The sequence below is a fragment of the Arvicanthis niloticus genome, chromosome 15, assembly GCF_011762505.2.
Source record: "Arvicanthis niloticus isolate mArvNil1 chromosome 15, mArvNil1.pat.X, whole genome shotgun sequence".
Lineage (NCBI taxonomy): Eukaryota > Metazoa > Chordata > Mammalia > Rodentia > Muridae > Arvicanthis > Arvicanthis niloticus.
In genome coordinates, this window is record NC_047672.1 from 29,383,201 (window position 1) to 29,402,562 (window position 19,362).

Consider the following 19,362-nt stretch of genomic DNA (forward strand, 5'->3'; position numbering starts at 1 on the left):
ATTTTGGACTGAATCTACTGTGTTCTAGTGTATCTCCCCCAGGGGTCAGTCTAATATGTGTCGCCTGCTAGTTTAGGCTGCTTCCCCCCACCTCCTTGGTCATTTGCGGCTACAGCCCAGCTGGCTTGCCTGAAGCAGAGGGTCTGGAACCCTACTTGCTACCATCACCCCTATGTTCCTCAGACTCTCATTCTAGGATTTCTCCCCTTGGGTGAAAATTTTTCTTTTCATTTTGAAACAGTTTTTTTTTTTTCTTGTGACTGAGAACTTTGAACTCCAAGCTGGGCCTGGAAAAACTGCTCCCAAGAGCTGCTGGCTCCAAGCCAACCTCCACATGTCTCTCTCTCATAACCCAAAATCTCACTCCTTCTGACTCTGACTCTCCTATCAAGCCTCTATGTTTCTTCCTCTAAGCTTTTTTCAAAGTTGGCTTTCCCTCTCTTTCTCTACATTTAGGATTTGCTGGCTTTAAAAAAGAAGAAGGAGGAGGAGGAGGAGGAGGGAGGAAGAAGAGGAGGAGAAGGAAGAAGAAACAGGGAATACAGTGGACCTCTCTGCTGGAACACCCAGCCACCACATGGCAGGGCAGACCCCCTCCCCAACTGCTTCTAAACTCACCATTGAGATAGATGCTGGGTTCCCGCTGACCAGACCAAATTGGAACTTCAACATGCTTGATGGTAGGGAACACCCAAAGGTCTACCACCAGACTATAATGGCAGGTCTCAAGGGAGCTGCACAGCACCCCACTAATTTGGCTAAGGTAAGAGAAATGGTCCAAGGGCCTACCGAATCCCCTTCAGCCTTCCTATGACACTATGTCTGATAAGCATAAAGCAACAGTGATGGTAGCCTTTATTGACCAATCTGTCAGTAATATTAAGGAAAAGCTACAGAAGTTAGGTAGATTATACGACAAGTCTTTGAGAGATCTGGTGCAGGCAGCTGAAGAGGTGTTCTATAACAGAGAGACTGAGGAAGAAAAAGAAGAGAGAAAGTAGAAAGAGCAGGAGCTAGGGAACTAAAAAAAAAAAAAAAAAAAAAAAAAAAAAAAAAAAAAAAAAAAAAAAAAAGACAGAAAACTTGACTAGAATCTTGGCCACAGTAGTTAGAGAGTGTCGAGGGCGAGGCAAGAGAGTACTGGGCAACCAAAGGAGGCCTTTAGATAAAGATCAGTGTGCCTATTGCAAAGAAAAAGAACACTGGACAAGAAAATGGCTGAAGAAAAGGGGGGATGGACCCCTCCAAGCCCGAGAAGAAGCCCCAGGCCACAAAATACTGGCCCTGGGTAAAGACAGTGACTAGGAAGTATGGGACTTGGACCCCCTCCCCAAGTCCTGGGTAAACCTGAGAGTAGAGGGAAAGCCCACCCAATTTCTGGTGGATACTGGGGCCCAACATTTAGTCCTTCTATAATCCATGGGCCCATTGTTTGACAAGAGGTTGTAGGTCCAGAGAGCTACTGGCAGTAAACAATATTCATGGACCACCTGAAAGACAGTGGACTTCGGTGTGGGCCGGGTATCCCTCCCACTCGTTCTTAGTCATTCCAGAATGCCCCTACCCTCTCCTGGGCAGGGACCTGCTTGCAAATATTGGAGCCCAGATTCACTTCCTTCCAGAGGGCCCCCAAGTAAAAGACAGACAAGGAAATGTGTTACATGTGTTGAATGTAAAACTCGAGGATAAATATTGCCTCTTTGACCACCCAAAAGAAAATCCCTGTGATATGGACTGGTGGCTTAATCAGTTCCCTCAGGCATGGGCGGAAACTGCAGGTTTGGGTGAGGCTAAGAACCAGCTGGTGATCCATGAAGAGCTGAAAGCCTTAGCCACCCCAGTAATAGTCCATCAGTATCCCATGAGTAAAGAAGCCTGAGATAGAATTAAACCTCATATCCTTAGATTGCTAGGTCTGGGGATACTTAAAAGGTGTCAGTCAGCATGAAACACACCTAGGCTCCTAGTATGGAAGCCAGGTACCAACAACTACTGACAGATGCAAGACCTATGTGAGGTAAACAAGCGGGTAATTTGTTGAGCTCTCTTCCCTCAGAAAGGACTTGGTATACTGTACTCTATCTTAAAGATGCCTTCTTCTGCCTCCAACTGAGCCCAAGAAGCCAACCAAACTTCTCTTTTAAATGAAAGGACCCGGGATCAGGAATATCTGGACAACTAACATGGCCTCGACTTCCACAGGGCTTCAAGAACTTCCCTACCATCTTTGATAAAGCTCTATGCCAGGATCTTGCCCCTTTCAGAGCAGAGAACCCCCAGGTAACCCTTCTTCAATTTGTAGTCTGGTTGCCCCAAGCAGAGACAAGTACCTTAATGGAACCCACTGGTTACTAGCTGAACTGGACAGGGCCTCTGCTAAGAAGGCCCAGATCTGCAGAAAACAGGTCAGTTACTTGGGGTATCTGCTCAGAGATGAAAAGAGATGGCTATCAGAGGCTAAAAAAGAGATTGTGTTTCATATCCCCCCTCCCTCCAATGCCAAACAAGTAAGGGAATTCCTGGGGATAGCGGGGTTCTGTCAGTTAGCGGAACCCACACCTTCATTCCTATATACGGCTCAAGATCTGGTCTTAATGACTCAAGTCAAAAGGGAGTTGATAAGGACCTGAGGGTGTGGAAAACCCCAGCTGGAAAGATAATTCTTCCCCAGAAAGAGGCAGAAGAGATGGTAAAACAGATGCAACAGTGGACCCGCCTAGGAGTCAAGAAACTTGTGGCTACCATGTTAAACACCAAGTTCCATGTGCTTGCTTGTGACTCACACAGCTGGTTGAAGATATCATACATACATGTATATCCTGTCAAAAGACAAATGCCTGTCAAACCAAGGCCGAACCTGGTAAATGCCTCTGAGGCGACAGATGTGGAGCCTATTGAGAAGTAGACTTCACAGAGATTAAGCCCACCAGGTATGTTAATAAGTACCTCCTAGTATTTGTGGACACCTTCTCCAGCTGGGTAGAGGCTTTCCCAACAAAGAAAGAAACGGCAATGGTGGTGGCAAAAAGATCCTAGAAGAAATCTTTCCACGGTTCGGGGTGCCTAAGGTAATCGGCTTGACTAATGGGCCTGTCTTCGATGCCCAGGTAAGTCAGGGATTGGCTAAGTACCTGAGGTTTGATTAGAAATTTCATTGCATTTATAGACCCCAAAGCTCAGGTCAGGTAAAAAATAAATAAATAGAAACCTAAAAGAGACCTTGACTAAATTGTCCATGGAGATTGGTGGTACAGACTGAGTGGTGCTCCTTCCTCTGGCTCTTTTTAGAATTAGAAATACCCCTTTAGAGTTTGACTTTCCCTTTGAGATTCTGTATGGAGCAACCGCTCCTCTTACCACCTTAAGAGAGGTTATTGGACCTATTTGTCATAGTAACAGTGATTTGTATACTAGGGTAAAAGGGCTTCAGGTGGTGCAAAAAGATGTGTGGACCCTGTTGGCCCACGCCTATGAACCAGGGACCTCAGAAACCTCCCATAGTCTTCAGGTTCGAGACGTGGTCTACGTCCAGCTGAAAGGAACCATTCCTGGTGTTGCTGACCACTCCCATTGCTGTGAAAGTTGATGGAATATCGCCCTTGATCCACGCCTCTCATATGAAACTAGCTCCAGAGGGACCATTGCCCAATTAGATATCCGGCACATTCAAGATCCAGAGACAGACTGTAGCTGACCAACATGATTCCACCTGAGGTATTCGTGGTCTAGACCGTGATCTCGCTCCTGATGAGAAGGCCTGGACTAGCCCTCGGGGGTAACACCCTCATGTTCTTCAAAAGCTAACATGAGAGTCTTTTCACAAACTGGAGACATTGTCTAGTCCATTTCAAAGATGGTGGCCCCATATACTTGGTGGCCCCTACATTTTTAATTGCCTGGTTAAATTTGTTAAAGATTGTGTTAATACCATACAAGTGCTTATGCTTAGACAACAATATCAGGCTGTACACCAAGATGACAGCTTGTGATTCCAGGATTGGAATCAGCCACAAAGAAAAGGGGGGAATGTAGGAATTCAGTTAAACTTAATTTTTAGTTAAAGTTAATTTTTAACTGCCCCAGGACACATCCTGGGAGGAGCACATTCCTTAGTCCAAGGACACCTGCTGGATTACCCTGCTGGATTAACATTCAGAGGAAAAGCAGATTAACATTCCTTAGACCACAGGGGAGGGAACCCACTTGTGGGCAAGAAAGGCCCAGAGCATGTATAGACACATTCCAAAGGATGGACCAATCCTTGTCAGTTACAGACAAGGGAGGTCCTTGCTACCTCATTCCCCAAAGACTAGTTTAAAAGTCACACTCTTCCACCAATCATATTGTGCCTAGTCATTGTTTCCCTAGTCCACCCCCTAAGTTGTATAAAAACTGCTCTTAACCTCAACTCGGGGTTCTTCTTGCCTTTATGCAAGAGAACCCCAGTGCACTGGATTATTATTATCATTAAACCTCATGTTATTGCAGCAAAAAAAAAAAAAAAAAAAAAAAAAAAAAAAAAAGATGTTATGCCATCTCTATAACACAGTCCAGTACCTGCGTCAAAGTAGCAATGTCCATCCATAGGTCACATGGCTGAAATACCACTCCCTGACTTCATTCTCAGTTCCAACTTGTCTGACACATAAGTTGATTATGTTATAACAATATTATCATTATACTATAAGCTTATAATATTGATGTCCCTCTTATAACTGTTAATAACTTATAGTGAACACAAATGTGTAGTTTGGGTTGGGCTTTTCAAGAAATGTTCAAACAACAAAAAGTAGGACAATAATATTTTTAAAATGCTACTTGAATGGCACAACAGTGGAAGCTGAAAGGTGATGTAAGTGTCCTTTGACGTTTTTAGTTTGTGCTACCATTAGTTCTACTTGAAGGTAGCTTTTGTATGATGGACATTCCTCTATTCAAAGATAACCACCATCATAAAGAAAGCCCATGTCCCAAATGTCGGGCAGAGAAAACCTTCGATTATAGAGAACTCCACTGGGCTTTGGCTAGTGACCTGGAGTTGACAGGCTTCTAGTCTTTTAATGGGGCCCATGGGTTCACTATTAACGCTGTCCTTACTAGAATGTACCTGAAAAGTCACCTTAAATGTTCAATTTCAACTTAATTAAAAAGCCCATCTTTCTACTCAACATTTCTGCCACCATAGCTGATTTTAAGGGTCTAAAAATTCTCATCAGCAGTACTTCCTGACAGAAGTGACATTTACTTATGGAATGTTAATGAACTGGACCTTCTTCTGATGATGACCAAGTCTCCAGTCTCTGGAGGTTTCTCACATCATAGGCAAGGATGTACTCAGGTACTAAGAATTACACCAAACATTTTCAAATAAATATAAATGGTACCTATAAGAAAAGTGCCTTGACTCAACAGATAGTTCAATATGCATAGACAAGAAAAAGATGAGGCCTAAAATCTTCACTCATTGCAGCCTGACCGAAGGTACCATGGTTTCACATTGCAAGAATACTGCCCTGGTTCTTTCTTAAAAAGCTAGAATAGGAGAACTATGGGTGATTGGTAGAATTTTTCCAGCTTGCTTCAAGCAACTGTTGTCTGAGAGGAACTGGTCTGAGACATAAACTGAGGACAGCAGAGTCTTCCTCCTTGTCCTTTCACACAACTGCCATGCATGCCCCTTATGTTTGCTTCTCCCTGTATTCCTTGCATTTTCCTACAAGCTAACTTTACCTGTAAATCTTATACTTGTAAATATTATAGTATGACACCACCTCAGACTTAAAACGCCCCATTGCAGGCAAGCCCTCAATGTTCTTTCGCAATCTGAAAATGTGTCTCTGATCAGATCCATCTCCCCACTTACCTTAGTGGCCATTAAAAACATTGGTCTTGTAGTTCCTCACTGCTTACCTCTATATCCTTTCTATCTGACAAGAGCACATAGGGCACATATTACACACTTAAAAAAATCTCTTCAGCAGGTATAGCCAAATATATAATGTATATAACATCTGAATATTATTGAAATTCATCTTCATTTGTTTCTAGGTATCCCTCCATTTAGACTCCTGAGAATCCTACATTACTCCTGTTTTCCTTTTTATATTTCACATATTTCTCTCCACAATACATTTGCCTAGTTTCTGTTAGTTTTCTATATAATGCATAAATGATTTCCTTCCCTGACCCAGAATCCTATCTTCCAAAGCTCTACTATCTTCTTTAAAAACATTCCAGAGAATGATCACTCTGAGAATTCGAGTTTTCAGGTTGCACACATGGCTGAAAACATCCCTCCTATAACTTCCTTACAGAAGAAGCCTTCACCTTTTGTCATTGTAGATGCTGATGTCATCTCTTCCTTTTTTGCTTCTCCCTGTGTTCTGACACCTTCCTGGTTCCGTCAGCGTCAATTTTTACTTGTTTCTGTGGTTTTAATTACTTCTTCATTCAGGAAATATGGAGAATTATCTTCTTTTTGAGTTTGATTACCAATTAGAAGTACTTTTAAAGCTAAAGAAGACTCTCTCCCATTTTGTATATGTTAGGAGCAGAAAAGGGGCTTCTAAACCTATTCAATCTAATTTTGACAGGTAGTTAACATTTAGTCTTAAGCCAACTGAAATAATGGTCCTCAAGCCAGCATTCCGGTGATGCTGAGCTACTCTGTGGGCATGTCTTAATCTTTAGGCTCTTTGACTGTTCTGAAGCTTGTAATATTTATTTTCCCATTTCTTTTCTAGATCTGCTTTTTTTTTTACATCATTTCCTCCTGGTTCTACTCTTGTCACCTGAACCTACTTGGGAGCCAAAGTGATGGCTCTTCTCCTGTGCCTACACCTTACAAGCTGAGTCCCACAGGCCTGTGCATTTCACACTTGGGCAATCTGGTCTTCTGGCCAGACTGATGACTCCTGCATTCACATCTCCAGGGAAGCATCAGTTCTCACTCTTCTTCTTATATTTGAAAGATTAACTAGAGAGCTCTTTGTGGACACTTTCACCAGCATTTCAAAGTAAAATGAATCAAAAGGAATTCAGTTGTCTTCCTTTCTCTCTTTCCCATTAGACACCTGGCATCCCTGATTCTAGCCATCCTATAATTCATTTGGGAATATAGTCTTCTTAATCACCAACAGTGACCACATCCTGTCAATTCTGTTTCTTTAAGGTCGTCTGAATAGTCATTTCCTTTCCAGATTTACTGCCATTAATTGGCATTTAAGCTAATCATTTTTCATGTGGACTTGGCAATGACTTGGTACCTGGGCTTCTTGCCTAGAGTTCTGAGACCATCAGTTGTGTTTATAATGCCAGAAGAGTCATCTCTGTACACTAAGATATGATGAGGAAAGAGTCCTTTCTCCAGAACTCTTTAATAACTCCTGCGTTTACAGAACAGAACCAGAGAGCAGTGTGTGAACATCTACTTGTTCAGCAATGGCTCTTTTGTCCCTATTTGATCAGGATTCCAGGTCATCCTCCTATAGACATTAGCTATATATTTTATTCAGGACAGTTCTAAAGTTTTAAAGTGGGTTTTCGGTTTCAAACCTGGGACAAATGGCTGAGGTACTCATTTAACACACCAAAGCAGACACTGACTGGCTCCCAGGTTCTCCCTGCATCTCTCAGTTCCTACCTGTTACAGGATCCTCCTGGCTGGCATAGCCCACCCAGACCCTAAACTTCTCTAGCCCAGTGTCCTGTGCTATTCTTCCCTATATAATCAAACCATTTTGGTTACTGGCTCTCTTTGTACCTTTGGGCCTCCTGGCTGCTTCACCTGGTTTCCCTGCTCTTCCTTTCTCTCCCTGATCTCTGATCTCTGCCCACATGGCACACCTCAGTCTGGTCATGTCTACTCTGGACTCTCCCAGATGTCCCTGTCTCTTCTTCTAGCTATGTTCTCCTAGGTTTACTATAATAAACTTTCTCTTCTGCTATACCTAGAAGCAGTCATATCCTTTCCTCCCTCTTTGTTTCTTGCTTTGTTTGTTTCTTTTCTTTTTCTCCACTCACTGGAATGTATCGTTTCTCTCCTTTTCTAGCTACCACATTCTCTTTGTATGTTTTTACTCATCAAAGGTTACTTTGGTTCCTTCTTTGGTATCTATCTATCTATCTATCTATCTATCTATCTATCTATCTATCTATGTATCGTGCCCAACTCTCCCTATGCTAGAGGTTTTCGGCCTTTACTGGACACTAGAATTACTTAGGGGAGCTCTTAAATGAAACGAAACCAAACCAAATAAAAAACTGGATGCAGAGCCACACCTAAGACTACACAAATCAGAACCTGGGGCAGGGAGTTGCATGAAGTGCATAATCTGTAAATTTCTCAGGTATTCACACTGTATGCCAGGGAATAAAGACCTCTCCTCACTGCTGCTTTGTTTTCCTTCCCTCCCTCTCTCCCTTCCTCCCTCTTTCCCTCCCTCCCTCCCTCTCTCCCTTCTGTCCTTCCTTCCTTCCTTCCTTCCTTCCTTCCTTTAAACAAATAAAACAAAACAAAACAAAACAAACAAACAAACTAGGAATACAGACAGGATATGTGCTCTGAGCATAGTAAACTTCTTGTCATTTTTTGTTCTTAGTACTTAGCAAGATACCTGATATCTGGAAGGTATGTAGAAACTGAACAAGAACTAAAAATAAGCCTTCTCACACTAATCTAGATTACTCATTAATCTGAGGTCATCTTAGTGGGTTCCCTTTCCCTGTACTTAACAACTCAGACCAGTTTGTATTTGACCAAACCACAGACTTACTCTAAACCTCTCTAAATTCATTACAAATCAGAATTCCTGAATGACAAACACTTCTGTTTCCCTCTAAAAACTCAACAAAGGAATGTCCTTACACAGAAAACAAGTGAAGCAAGGAGCAATAGTTGCCTAGCCTGGCCCTGCACCCCTCTTCCTAGGTGGTCTATTGTGTGGAGAGCCTCCTCAAGACTTTGCTTTCTCTGTGGGGAATTTGTTGACTATGACAGCACACAGTGAAGATGCACAAAGTACAAACCTTTGCTTTTATAAGGATCGCCTACCAGGCAGCTAGCATTTCATTCTCTACTGTGTGGTTGGAAGAGTATGGCCTGTGGATCCCACCTGCTCACCAGTTTGTCTTTTTATGTCCTAGAAGCCATCTAAAGTTAGCTGCTTTTAAATGGTCTCTAAAAAATTAAAGAATAATATTTTTGTAATGTGGGCAATTATATAAAGTAAATGTCAGTGTCGTACCCAGAAGGAACCTAGGCTGAAGGATTCAGTTCCCTTTAAAGCTCCATTACAGGTCAATGCTGCTTTCCATAGTTAGAAAGCTCAAGCCAAGCTCACTTTTCCACTTCTTAAATCCCGAGCCAAAGCTAGCCTGTCCCAGGGTTCAGGAAAGTGACTGAATCCATACCTGTGAGACAGTATTACATATTTTGGAGAGGTATGACTACAATATTCTATTTTAGTACTTCATGGAACAGAAGAAACATTATCTAAGGTGTTCACTGTGTTAATGGTACCCAGACTATTTACTTAGCTCCCTTAAAAACACTGCTATACTTAAAAAGTTCAATATTATATTAGTACCTGATATTATTTTATTAAGAAATGGTACTGGTAATTAATCAAACTGTTAATATACACTGCTCTCAATAGATAGTATATTAATTTATTGGAAAAAAGACAAAGCCAAAAAGCAATTCTCAATACACTAACCTGAAATACTTACTTCCTGTAGAAAATATTATCCTAAAGGAAAATTTTCATTCAAATGGCAACTGTCTTTAGTTTTTCATTTTGTAATGAAATAGATCAAGTAGGTTATAAAATTCCAGGACATATCTAAAGAGCTTCAAAAAAGGACCCCAACATCCCCAATAATAATTCTATAAGAGGAATGGGGTTAATCATTCCAACCAGAAACATAATCTACCAATTAATTCACAGCTCGATGGGCAACAGACAGAGCCATCTGTTTACCTATTTGTACCCTTCCCAGAGGGAAGAGGAAAATAGGTGTGCCTTTTAAAACAGGTGATGGGTTGCCATGAGAAGAGGCTACCCTCAAGACATGGCTGAGTGGATTTCATTCATAAAACATCTGCTGATGTCAACTGGCTTCCTCACTGGAACAGTTGGGGAGTGCAAGTGTGTACAGTCCCTAGACACAGCTGGGTGCTGAGGCTTTCCTTAGGTAAACAACCAGGGGCAGGTGGGCTAATTGGAGTCAACTGTTTTGTGACAGCTAGGACATGATGCTTACTTTCCCAGACTGAATCTTCCAGATACTTCAACAGCTAGATGCCAAGTTAGACAAATGAACCAAGGACAAGGCTGGATCAAACAAAGCTGCTTTGAGTCCAGTTTATAGACTAGGAATGATTGAGTGTGCATCAGACCAAACTAGAGTGCGACACCCAACAAACAAGTAATGAAAGTAAGGAAGCAGAAGACAGCCAAACAAAACCAACAGTTCTAAAATACTGTCATTCGATAGATTGTGGGAGAGGGGAGGTCACTATCAGCAGGCGCGCACCCACTGAGCCCGCCATGCTTCAGTAGATAGCTCCAAATCCATGGTAACACAAGCCTAGTTAAACTCAGTGGCCACCAAATAAAAGCAACAGACATGAATGTGAGCAAGGGATTTTTGGGAATGAAGTGGGGGGAGTAGATAGGGATAGGGGAGGGTGGAGGTTGAGTGATCAGTGTGTTCTACATATCAAATATCAAAGAATAAATATAATTAACTGAAAACAAAGGAGGAAACTGAAGAAAAGGGGAAAAAGGAGATGGGAAAGAGAAAGATTAATAATAATAATAATAATAATAATAATAATAATAATAATAATAATAATAATACAACAGCAATGACAACAACAATAGTAATAATAATAAGATGGATCACAACTCTTTGGAAAAGACAGAAATCCACATGGACCTTTATAGGTGGATATGTTTCAGTTAAGGTTATTATTGCTGTGATGTAACACCATGATCAAAAGCAACTTGGAGAGAAAAGGGTTTATTTCACTCACAGTTTCATAGAATAGTCAATTATCCAAAGGAGCGAGGGCAGGAACCTGAGGCAGGAGCTGGCACAGAAGCCATGGAGGGATGCTTACTGGCTTGCTCTCCAGGGCTTGCTCAGCCTGCTTTCTTATAGAACCCAGGGTCACTGGCCAAAGGGTGGCCCCACCTACAATTGTCTTGACCCCTCCATCATTCACAGATTAAGAAAATGCCTACAGGTTATCTTATATGGAAGCATTTTCTCAATTGAGGCTCCCTCCTCTCTGATAACTCTAGCTTATGTCAAGTTGACATAAAACTAGCCAACACAGGGTGGATGCTTCTTCCCAGAAGATGCCATTGCACACAGACCATGGAAGCAACAGTTAAAAGGACTCTAAAGAAGACTTGGATCTGAGTGTCTGCAGAGGTAGTAACTCTTGGAGATAATTTAATAACAATCTTTAAATAGGTAAGTTTACATGATACTGTTCATAATTGACATTTTAGAAAAAGAATTACATTGTAGCATAGGCAGCAGGGCAAACTTTCCATGTCTTCTTATTGCACTTAGGTAAAATCCAAACCTCTGGTTTAAGGTCCTTTATTAATCCTGGTTATACATTAAAATACCTGAAAAAGTTTTAAGGCTATCTATCAGGCTCAGTCAGAAGCTGGGCCCAGAATGAGCACTAAAGTACTCACAGCATTCTACTGTGCAGCCAGAGAAGCCTGTAGGAGGAACTGAGCCAAGCAGGCCCAGTCACAATGCTGGCATATGTACCTCTGACACTTTCTCCCCAGCCAACCTAGAATCTGCCCTCCCATCCTTCTCAATCGAGTCCAATCATCACATCCCCAGTGAGGTCTTCTTTTGCTCCTTACCCAGAAAACATGTTTCTCAAAATCAGATCCTTCTATTACCAAAACCCACTTTTCTTCTTTGTCACATGATCATTATCTGTCTCCTTCCATTGGAATAAAAAGCCTTGATTGCCTAACAGATTAATTTCTCGAAGTTTAGCCCTCAGTAAACCCCTGCATATACAATTTTTATATTATCAATTGACAAACTATAACTGTAAACACTCACAGAGTATTAAGTGATACCATGGTTCATGAAGATAAATGAAACCAACTAACATATCCACCATCAAGGACGTACCATTTTTCTGAGGAGAACATTTGAGGCTTAGTCTTTATTAGTTACCTGATTCTCCACAATGTGCAGTACACGCCAACAAGGGCAGAAGCCTTACTTTTCACCTAATGAAGGCTTTGTACCATTTGCCATCATTACTCTAACTTCTTCTCCACCAACCAACCACCTGGTGACGCTAGGAAATGTCTCTGCGTCTGGCTTATTGTACTTAGTATAGTATTTGTTTATTCCATCTGTGTTGTCATAAATGGCAAAATTTCTTTTTAAAACGCTAAATCGAAACCCCTGTGGATATGCAGCACATTCATCTGTTGATGGACACTTGGCTTTATTCCACAGCTTAGTTATGGGAACAGTGTTTAGGGGACAGACATCTTTTTGACATACTAACTTTAACCAGGGGAGTAAACATCCAGAAGTGGGATTGCGAGATATAATTTTATTTATAGTTTTTGATTAGCCCCACTTAATTTTTTTCACATGAAAACAGGAGTTATACTCTCAGCAAGAGGGTATAGGCGATCTCTTCTTTTTACACACTAACTAGCAGCTAAATTCCATACTTTTGGTAACAACCTTAATAACCGCTGTGTGGAGGTATTCCATTATTTTTAAATTTGCACTTATTAAATAATTAGTAATTCTAAAAATATCTGTTGGCCAATTATATATCTTTTGAGAAATTTTGATTCAGCCTTCTTAGTAGTTTTTATTTTGTTTTATTGTAAGTGGTGTAGGATTTGAATCTAGGGTCTTTAACAAGCTAAATATATGCTTAAATTACACCCTCACACTCTTTATCTGCTGTTAATGAGAACTGTTGTTGTTTTTTAATATGGAGCTAAGTTTTCTACACAGTTTTCTACCAACTAGTAATAAAATGTATGGCTTGGAAATATTTTCTCCCAAGTGTAGGTTGGCTCCTCACTCCTTTATTTCAGTATGCAGAACTTTTTGTAAATGTATTCTCATTTGTCTATTTTTTTGCTTTCATGTTTCCTACTTTGGAGTTCAAAAATCTAAAAACTAATCTAAAAAGCCTCTTTGTTATAGCAACGCCGTGGAATTGTAGTACGTGAAAGTTTTAAGCTCCCGAGCGCCTAACACTTGTACATGATGTGAGATGTAGAATCTCTCTGCTACATACACTTTCCCCTGCACCACTGATGAAGGAAGTCCTATCCTCCCAATATGAATGCTTGGCACGTCTGTCAAAACTCAATTGACAGTATATGCATGAGTGTATTTCTGGGCTCTCAAGTTTTTATGTCAGCACTGTGGTGTTTTAATTACTATTACTTTGTAGCTTAGATTAAAATCAGGTAGAGCAATGTTTTGAGTTTTGTTTTTAGCTCATAACTGTCTTGGCTATTTTTGGTTTTACTTTTGTGGTTCCACATGAACTTGAGGTTTAAAAAATATTTCTACCAAAATATATAGTAAGGACTGGGACTATATATACAAAAATATATAGTAGCACTCACATATGGCTATGTAAACCCCAAGATAGGGGGACTGAAATAGGTGGATTCCACGAACTTGCTCGTTAGCCAGGCAAGCCAAAATGGTAAGCTTCAGATTCAATGAGAGACCCTGTTTCCAGGCAATAGGTGGAGAATACAGATGAAGACAAGGACATCCTATTCCACATTCACGAGCATGTGTGCATGAATTAACACACTCATTTACACACAACAAACAATACAATGCACACACACACACACACACACACACACACACACACACACACACACCAACACTTGGATTTTAAAAGGCATTGCATTGAATCTTTATGTTACTTTGGGTAGTATGGCCATTTTGTCATTTTCACAGAATGAATCCTTTCCACCAACATGGGTTATTACTCCAGTCATTTGTGCCTTCTTCCCTTTCTTGCATTCACACTATCACATTTGTTCTGTTCAGTTCGTAGGTTTTTCATCTCCTTGGTTACATTTATTCCTAAGTGTTCTTTGTAGTCTTTGTAAATGGACTGTCCTCCCGATTTACTTTCATTATGCTCATTCTAAGCATATGGAAGCGTGACTGACTTCTGTTCTCTGCGGTCTTACTGGATTTTCTTAGTGTCCTAGTACTTTGTATTGGTAGGCTCTTCAGGTTCTATTGTCTGACAGTGTCACTGACTATGTCATTAGCAAAATGCAACAATTTTACTTCTTCCTATTCTTTCTTTCTATTGCTTATTTGCCCAGCATCTCATGCTGCCCAGATCTTTGAGGAAAGAATTTTCATTTTTACCACTGTATATAATGTTAACTGTGGATTTACTGTATGTGGCTTTAACTGTGTTAAGGTATATTCCCTCTACAGCACAGTTGTTGTATTTTCAAAAAGAAAGAACCTGAATCAGGTCACATGGCTTTTGTCCTCCACTCTGTTAATGTGATGCATCACAGTTATTGATTTGTGGGTGCTGATGTGTTTCTGCATTCCAGGGATAAATCCCACTAGATCATGGAGAATGATCCTCTTAATGTGCTGCCGAATTTGATTTGCTAGTACTTTGTTGAGAAATCTTGTATCTGTTTGTTTAAAAGGCTGGCCTGTAGTTTTCTTATCATATGATGTCCTTGCCTAGCTTTGGTACTAGGGCCTCAGTAACTGCTGAATAAGTAAAGTAACTGATTTAATGATGGAATGATTTATTTGCAGAATAAACCAGGGACACAACAGAAAGCATAAACTATTTTTCCTGTGACATCAGCAAATATCAACAATGTTACTAGTGAATGTAGCAATAAGCAAACGTGCTAACACATTAGTTATCACAGTCTAGGCACTGCTCTAAGTTCTTTACGCACATGCTAAATCATTGTTTTCTTGTGTGTGCATGTACCTATGTGTATGAGTGTGGTATGGTATGTGTATGTGTGTGTGTACAGTATATGTATGTATGAGTGTGAATGTGTGTAGTGTATATGTGTGTGATGTGTGTCTGTGGTATATATGTATAAGTATAGTGTGGATGCTTGTGTGTATGTATTAAACACAGATATGTATGTATGTTTTGTATGTATGTAAATTCATGGCTGTGTGTGGTCTGTGTATGTATTTATGTGTCAGCGTGGTATGTGTCTGTGGTATGTGTGACTGTGGTATGCATGTGAGTGTGATATGCTTGTATGTATACATGTAGTATGTATGTATGAATGTGTATGTGAGAGTACAGTGCCTGTGAGTATATGCATGTGTGTGTAGTATTTAGTGTGATGTATGATTATTTTTGCTTATGTGGGTGTACGCCAGTGTGTGTGTGTGTGTGTGTGTGTGTCTGTGTGTCTGTGTCTGTGTGTGTACTGATGGAGACCTGCTCTATCACTTTCTACCATATTCTTTAGAGACAATGTTTCTATTGAACCTGGGCCTAAGCCACCGGCAAGGTGACCTAGAGGTCTTCCTGTCTCTGCTCCTGTCTTCTCCAGTACTGGGGTTAAAGAGGTATGTGTAGTCATGTCTGACTTTTTACTTGGGTTTTAAGTCTTCATGAAAGCCTTTATTCTAGAGTAGCAAACATTTCTGCTCACTGAGTTATCTCTTCAGCCATGTTCATTATTGACACAACAATTCTGTATGGTAGATGGGTTTGTCACTTCCATTTGGTAGATGAAACACCTGGGCATGGAGGTTAGAGAATCTGTCCTGGGTCAGCTGACTGGTGGGACAGATCTAAGCTAGGCCCTATGCTGGTTTTCTGGAGCCTGGACTGCTTAGAACAGTGTAGTTCCTCTAAGCCACCTGAAACATTTCTAGGTTTCCCATTACTTTTTAAATTCCATTGCTTCTTATTTGGACTTAAAAGTCAGTCAGAGTTAGCTTCCAATGCATGAACTACAACTTTTACACTCTGTGCCCTCCGCCATGTTATTAACCTTTCTGAACCTCTGTTTTTTCATGGGTAAGGTAAGGAGAATCCAATTTAATAGAATCGTTGTGAGTGACTAGATAAGCTAATGACTTATAAAGTGCTCTGCACTGTGACTATGCACTTTATTTATTTCCACTCGGTCCGGGTTCTTATTACTGTGTATCAAGGTTACTGCAATAGGCTCCTATCTGATCATAGTAGGCTGAGCTAGGCAAGAGAAATGAGGTTTGCTGCTTCCTACCAAATCTATAGGACAAATGGCTAGGGGTCAAAGGATGCAGGCTAAGAGAGCAGCTGGCACGGTAAGTAAAGTGAAGGGGTTCATCTGATCCATAACCACAAGTACCTGGGCTATGGAATGTTATGCTAGCTCATGGAGATAATCATGTGCAAAAAGTCACAGTAACTTCCTTCTAGAAGCTGACAGTGATTTCTAACCAGTAACATACATGACAGCCACTTTTAAAAGTACAGTTGCCCAGTGATCCTAACTGGGGTACCTAATGTCTTAATATTGCCACTAATAATTCAGTGTGAATGTACAGTTGAAGAATAATGTTATGAAAAGAAAAACAAACACACATCACCAAATGATCAAATAATATACACAGTAATGTGAGTCATCAATGGGATAACTTCAGAAGCATATTAAAAAAAGTTCACCTGACTCATCCTTTCTATGAAGCAGATACTACCTATTTTATAACTTTCATTTGTATATATTTTATGGTTAATGAAACTGTGCGTGATGGTTTAAATGATAATGGTCCCTGTAGACTCATATGTTTGAATACTCTGTCATCAGTTGGTGGAACTGTTTGGGAAGGATTAGCAGATGTGACCTTGTTGAAGAGGTATGTCACTGGGGCTAGTTTTAAGACTCATGCCATTCCCAGTGTGCTGCCTCCTGCTTGCTGTTTGGGACGTGAGATGGCAGCTGCTCCTCTAACCATGCTGATGTTCCACTGTCATGAACTCTAATGCTCTGAAACTGTAATCACAATTAAATGCTGTCTTTCATAAGTTACTTTGGTCATGGTATTTTATCATAGCAACAGAAAAGTAACCAATACACTGAGTGTTAGTGCTGTGTGAGCACTCCCAAGCAGGTGGGAGAGAGACAGTCTTCACAGGCGGAGGACAGTTAGAGCTGGGGGGACCTTTGCTGAGGGTTCCTCTGGCTCATGACTTTGTTTTGTTTTTTGTTGTTGGCTATTTTATTGCTTACAGTTCATTAGGTTGGAAATGCTCAAGGCAAGCTCATCTCTGTTCTTAATCCTCCAGATTATGCAGGGGCATCGAAGTACTTCCTGAGTCTGAAGGCATCCATGGATGTCCATTTCTGCTAGTTAACACAATGGGTATTATAACTTCACTTGGACCATGCTGTCCACCTCACCCCATAGGAGTCATGTAGTACTCTGACACAAAATTTGAAAATGTCAAACTTGCCTTCCAAGTTCTTCCCATTCAGTTTAGCAAAGGCTTCCTCATTCATTCAACAAACACGCCAAGGTGCCATCAAAGTGTCATCCCTGAGCTGGATCTGCTATCATCATCCTTTATCAAGTGTGCTCTTTAGCACTCTGGAATGCTTGGGATCCAATCCGGGGCCCTTTGCACACTAGTCAAGTTCTACAGCAATTCCACTGAAGTCATGCTCAGCTTGCTTGTGTGTCTTGCTGCAAGGTGTCTTCATACTGTAGCATGATTTCTAGACCCTCTAGGAAGACAGTAAATAGCTGAAAGTTCCCAGCTACTTACAACCCTCAGTAGTAGTATGCTGTGTCTGATAGCAATGGAACCCCTAAGTATATAGCAGAGGTGTTACTTGTGTTTTCTACCAGGTTCAACATTACAGGTGACACACACACACACACACACACACACACACACACACACACACACACACACACAGAGAGAGAGAGAGAGAGAGAGAGAGAGAGAGAGGTATGTGTGTGTACTCTACCAGCCACTGAAGAAAAATTAATGAACTGATACTAAATTAGAATGAAGAGAAACTTTAGAAAACTGTGACTTCCAAGCATTAAATGAATTAAATGATTCTTTGGGGACAGATGGAATCACTGGTTGAATCTCAGGGCAAAGAGGACAAAGCATTTGGCTTGGAGGTAGCAGAGTAATAGACAGACTGCCTGACTGGGAACATGGTACATTTCAGAACTCACATCTGAGTTTACTGAAGCTCCAAAAGGTGTGACTAATTAGGGAAACCACTTCTAGTTCTTATTTCCCTTCCTTGTAGGGAACATCTGTATCCCAAGCACGCACCATGACATCATTTTAGAGCCGTTTTTCTCTTGAGCACCGTGCTTGCACAGGTGAGATGTCCCTGACCTTTTCTCAGATCTTTAAGCCCACAGATCTGCTCAGGTTCTCCTGAGAGACTCAGAAGACAAACTGACTCTCAGCAGAGGGCATTGTGAGCTTATGGATTTGACAGTTTCTGTGCAAGATCTGCTGAGAATCATGTGGGAGAAGTCAGACTGCAATGTTTCCCTGTTTCCTCCCTCCTTCCCTCCCTAGTGTTATATCATTTTGGATCATTTGAATTGTACATGGCTTTCTATTTAAGTCAGTCATTTGCTGGCAGCAAAACTAGAACATTTCCTGTTTTTCCTCTCACTGTAATCAGGATTTGGTTGTCCAAATTAGGACTGCCCTAATTACTCCTCAGCAGGTGCCAATCCGGGGGAGGGCAACAGACTGGAAGAGAGGAAGTAAGGACACTGCATCTTCAGAGTCACTCAAGAAGAAAACACATGTTCCCTAAACTCAAAAAATCTGATTAAGTCACAGAAACACACTCCATGGATTTGTGTGTGGCGAACACACACATATGACAATGGAAAACAAGGATAAAGATGGTCTTCTACTTAGTTGCCTTCAAAGGTTTACAGATTTGCTTTTTCCAATCATAGATGAATTCAAGTTAGACCCATGATTCAGAAACCATGTATATCATTCCCAGACAATCATGTGTATGGAATAATCTGGCAGTGGGAAACAAGAAGTGGATATCATTCTGGAGACCTCTCTGTCTCTGTCTGTCTCATCTCTGCCTTTGCCTCTGCCTTTCTCTCTCTCTCTCCCTCACCCCCCATCCCACCCTGTGTGTGTGATTTCCACAGCAGTTCAGTCTCGTAGACAAAAGAACCAAGATAATTTTTAGGAGTGCCACAGACTAAGAACCTAAAGCAATGGCTGTGTTCTAAAAGAAACAGGACATAGGCTTAGTAGGTAAAGTGCTGTCAAGCCTGATGACCTGATGTCTTTTAGTT

General features: G+C 41.0%; 1 protein-coding gene across 2 annotated transcripts in view; it reads right to left on the minus strand.

Moving 5' to 3' along the window:
• The window catches only part of Exoc4 (exocyst complex component 4), a 711,678-nt gene that overhangs the window by 139,196 nt on the left and 553,120 nt on the right, over positions 1-19,362 (minus strand). The gene's annotated exons all lie outside the window — the stretch shown is intronic.